The sequence below is a fragment of the Cygnus atratus genome, chromosome 20, assembly GCF_013377495.2.
Source record: "Cygnus atratus isolate AKBS03 ecotype Queensland, Australia chromosome 20, CAtr_DNAZoo_HiC_assembly, whole genome shotgun sequence".
Classification (NCBI taxonomy): domain Eukaryota; kingdom Metazoa; phylum Chordata; class Aves; order Anseriformes; family Anatidae; genus Cygnus; species Cygnus atratus.
The window spans coordinates 3,798,573-3,804,044 of NC_066381.1; positions in this window are offsets into that span (position 1 = coordinate 3,798,573).

The following is a 5,472-nucleotide window of genomic DNA, read 5'->3' on the forward strand; positions in this document are numbered from 1 at the left end:
ATTTCCCAGCGCAGAAAGGCACCATATATTATAAAGTGCTTCCTTAGTGCAACAAGCTACAAGTCAATTTTGCGTTCAAGCTATGAGGAACTTCAATCACTATAGTCATTTCCGGTGATGAAGCCCAGCCACTAAAAACTGAAATTAAATGTTCCTCTCAGTAGGAAGAACTTTACAAAAAAAAAAAAAAGAAGAAGAAGAAGCTTTAGTCCTGTGTTTTTGCTAATCAAAAGTGCTATAGAAGAAGACAACTTAAACAGAAGCAAAATAATACATTGTGCATCCAAGAAATAAAAGTGCACAGTTCTGCAATGATCTCAGAGACATCATGTATAAAAAAAAAAAATTAACAATCTTTGCCAAGGTCTCATTGAGTTGTTAGAGCTAAAAGCAGCCTTTCTACAGGAGAGAGGGAAAGAAAAAAGGGACGCTAGAGAAGCTGGTTCAGTAGACCAGTTACCTATCTTGGACTTGAGCCCTCTTTTACCACAGACTTCTTGTGCTGCTCTGGACAAGTCATTTGCTTTCTCTGCAGCTCAGATCTTTACTGCCACATCACACACTCACACACATATCCATCTCCATTAAAATAGAAAAAAAATATGTAATAAAACCTTTGTCCCTGCCACCTAACCAGTCACTTCTCCCTGTTACCTCCCATCCGCTTTGCAGTGGCCAGATCTGCCCCCAGAACAGAATCCTTTCCAAGAAGATCCTGAGCTTTGAGGTCAAATCAGCAATTTAAGCAAACAACTCACATTGCAGGCTACTTTCTGTTTGGGGTAGGGGTGTGGGAACGACACCAAACAAAAAACAACCTGCACTCCTCTGCTCCCTTGCTGGAACCGTGCATGTTCCACAGTTCTGAACTGAGCAACAGGATTTCTTCCCCTTTCTCCCCCAAAAAGGGGACTGAAAGGGGAAGAAAGGACACGGGAAGGCATTCTGGTTTCTCTAGTGTGCGTAGATACCTTTCTTCCCTGCCTTTCTTCTGTCCATTCAGATTTGAAAAAGGTTTTTATTTAACTTTGCCAGCATGAATTTTCCTATTATATTATTTTTTTTTAGAAAAATAATTAGTCACGTGTCTTTTGAGCCATTTTGTGGATTACCAGCTTCAGAGGGTAATTTATTTTTGCACCCTGTTAAGAAAGTTTAAAGTGAAAATCAACAGTAAACTGTAAGAGTTTAAGAGTAAGGCAGCTAATTGGAACCATTACAGATCGGTTTGTGACTCACAGATTAAGACAAGTCTATGTTGTGGTATTTCGGTTTTTTTTTTTTGAAGACCATGTGTTTCACACTTCAGACTAAACTGAAAATGAAATGGCATCTAGTATTCTTGGCCATTTTGTGAAATCTGGACTCCTCTACTTTTGTGTGCTCAACAGTGCAGTATTGCATTCTATCCTCTTTTCACGAACCAGAAGGCACGGTCCTGCTCTGTGTAACTTAATGGTGAATAAATCTACATTAATTTTATTTCAAGAGGGGACTTTTTTTTTTTGGTAACATCTTAGCTCTCAACTTTCTAAGGGAGGATTTAGATATAGATTATGGGCATCTCTCCCACTCCAACATGGCAACTCCACTGAAGTCAGCTTGCCCCTGAAAACAATTCCGTGTGCCATTTTACCACATCAGTAAGCAGTTGTTGCTGTCTAGTCAGTATTTCCCTGCTACTTTTTCTCTACAGAACCTCCAGTGAGTAATGTTCTATTATCCACACATCCCACCGCTTTATTAATGGAGCGAAGTCAAGAACTGACTATGCTTGGAAGCAACAAGGAACCAGCGCCGCTTTGTAGAAATTAAAAAGTTTATCTGCAGCCACAACCGCGGGTAAAAAAGCTGAAGAAATGCTCAAATCACCCCGAAGACCAGCTGGCTTTAAAAGTAGGGGAGGCAAACACCAGCTCCGCTTATTTCAGCCGGGCGGCCGGGGCTGCTCCGGGCAGTGCCGCGGGGAGGCGCCCGAGGAGCGGCGGCCGGGCAGAGCCCAGCGCGCACACGGGCACGGGCACGGGCACGAGCACAGGCAGACAGACAGCCGCCCAGACAGACAGGCAGACACACGCACGCACACACACGCTGCAACAGCAGGCCAAATAATTCTGCGGAGCTTTGCGACAACGCGCTTCTGCTGAGCGGGCTGCAGAGCGCTGCCCGGTATCATTTCGCTTTTGTTTTTTTTCTTTTTAGGCAAGCTTACAGCTCGTTTCTTTACAGCCAGATATTGTTCTGGCCGACTTGTTCCTTTCTGTGGGTCGGGATATGCAAGGTCCTGGCAGTGTTTGCCTGTGTCACTTAGAGGAGTGCCGAGCAGTGCAAGCACAGCTCGCTGGCCCCAGCAGACTGCCTCCAGCAGCGCCTCTCCCCTCGGTTCCTTTAGGCACGAGGTCTCGTGGCCGTCATGCAAGAAGCCACCAGCAGCCAAATCCTTCTATGGTAGCAGCAAGTCAGCCCCTGTTTATGTGAGGCATTTGGCACTAGCCACGCGTGCAGCAGCGTATTTTCTTACCCTGTTCCCGACCTGCCTGCGGTAGCAGACGTGGTGAGGGCTGAACCTGAGAAGCGCGACTGGAACTGCCGGGGGAAGCAGCACTTTTGGTGGCAGTTGAACTGGTCGGTGGACACTTAGCAGGCCAAGCCCTGGCAGTTTTTTGTGCTTAGGAAGCTGGCTTATTCCAAACCGAGCGTGCAACTGAGTTCTTCTTGGCTGTTACTCATCCAGAGAGCCCTCAGCTGTGACTCGCCCGCAGTGTCCTGGCTGTCCAGGCATCTGCTCAGCACCTGGGCAGCAGTCCTGGTGGGTCTCCACTCCGTGCTGTGTGCTCCACCTGCGGCTGAGGCACCCACCGTGTCGTGGCCACAGCCAAACCTGTGCTGCCATTCTCATTAGCAAGCGGCAAGGCCATGGTGTGAGTAGGAGGCAGCTGACGATGAGGTGCCTTGTGCACTCACAGGCAGTGCTACATTACCAACCAAGGCTCGCGGGAGCAGCCTGCACTGCAGCCGCTGGTGTGTTCCTGTCAGTTTGATTAAATCCAGGTGAGACGCCGCCAACAAACGTGCCGTGCCTGCAATCTAGACAGGGCTGTTCACAGACAACTGATGTGAGAGCCTCCAGTTTCCCCTGAAAGGATTCTCAAGTATCTACTGCAAAAAGCCTTCGAATGTATTTATTTATCCAAATACCCCTTCAAAATCAAACATTCTGCGTACCGAGGCTGCCGCATCCATGAACAGCTTTGAAGGCTTTGCCAGAGCTTTCTCAGAGAGCTAGGTCAGAAGGGCTGTTATTAGTGAACCAAGTTGTCCATAAGATATAAATTGAGGAATATTTTATTATCCTGATTAACTCCAAAGCATTTCTATACATAAAACGAAAGGAAGCTTATTAAACCCCTGACTAGCAAATAGCAACAAAGAGTATGAAAGAACTGAATATGGAAATAACATTAATCATTGACCAGATCTACCAATACTGATTTTAAGAGGAAAGAAGCAAGCTGCATGTGGTATCTTCCCTCTCACATCCATCATGCAGACAAAAAACATAAAGTAGCCAAAAGAGAATATATGCTTGTGTGTGTTCGTACACATATGAGGAAATGGTCAGCATTTTGAGACATAGCCATTATGTATTTTAAACCTATGTGATGGAAACAAATCCAAAAATGTTAAGGTTCTACAAATAACTGCAATATGGATTGCCACAAGACTTAGTAAATTTAGTGTCTGAAAAGTTCAGAAAATAAAACAATGCAATTCAGCAAGGCAGTGAGCCTAACAAATAGCTGCCTGGACCTACCTGAAATGTTCCACTCCAAGGAGACATAAAGACAATGATGATAACTATGAAGGAGCTGCAGAAGAAAATAAACTTAGGTAAGAGGTTGTCTTCTTTTTAAGGTTTGTCACTGTGGTCTCTGAACCACAACTGCACAATAAATCACTTTTGGTTTTGAACCCACTCTGCACTGATAATATGTAAAGGCACACTTGGACTTAACACATTACTATCTCGGTTGCGTGTCTGTAGGGATGGCAGTTTGATTTACAGTTTAAACCAAACAGTGACAGATCTGTCATGAGAGCAAGCTACTCAAGTAATGTAATCATGCGCAAAATTCAACATGATTTTCAGTTTCAGATGTATTATAGAATCAATAGTCTACCCTGTTCTCGTAAAAGACCATAGTGCAAAACTCCAGAGATTACTCATCTACTAACGTGTACATTTTTCTTGCATTATGGTCCTCCTGACTGATGCATTTACCAAATTTTTATTCCCTTCAGCTATACATCCTGTCCTGACCAGAAAGAAGGAAACTTCAGTGCTCTACTTCTGACCGAAGTTTGAGAAAGTCTGCACCTGTAGTTTATTGAATCTACTCTATCTCAGTGTGTTGTTTGTGGCCACAATTAGATGTGATTAACATTAAGGTAGCAACTGGTAATAGATTAAAATGGTGTTATGAAATACTTAATATTTTAGAATAAAATTTAGTAGCTAAATAATCAGGAATCAACCATACATGACTGGACTGCCAACTTTTTTCCAAATCTTTGCAGGCAAAGCTAACAGTATGAGCCATTACTCAATTTGTCTGTCTCTCCCTTTTGTATGGAACAAATATGTACCAAGGGACTGAACAATCCAGACTAACAATAATTATGAGACCAGTATGCTTCACAAGCAGTCCTCTGTTACTAGAAAATTGCAACAAAACCGATTGGACCACCTGTTTCACTATAGACTTAATTGGAAAATACCTGCCTGGAAGCTTCTCATTCTGTGAGTTTTAATAAATACCACTTTTTTTTTCTTTTTTTTTTTAGTAACCTCATCCTTTTACCACCTCAGCCAGTATTTTTGTTTGAAATGCTTTCTCTCATGTTGCTTGGGTAATGGCATAAAACTTAGTGTGGATCCAGTGTAAGCATACTTTAGCCTTGAGATAGGAGCAAATAAAATTTACACATTCAATACTGTAAACTCCACCTTTTTCATTATTACTTACATTTAATCCATATATAGCTTTAAACTTCCAGGGATGCAGATCATGCTTTTGTCTGGGGAAGGACACTAGTTCAAGAGTCTTCTCCTCACTTTTAAATCAGGAAACAAAATTCAACTTTATGAAAACTTCTTGAGGGACTTATCCAAATAACTCATTTCATAGGTAAGATTCTCCTCATTTGTATCCACATATTTCTGCCTCAAAAGGTATAGCAGGAGAAATTACTGTTCCAGCACATGCTCACAGAGCTGTAAAAGATAAAGACACTCAAATTCTACTAATCATTCCCTCCTTCTCAAAATAAAAAAAATAAATAAATAAAATAAAAAGGAAAAAGGATAAAAGAAGTAAAAAGGAAAAGGGAAAGGAGAAGGAAACGGAAACAGAAAAGGAAAAGGAAGAAAGAAAAAACCTTCTTTGTGAGTTAGCACATTTTGCATTAACA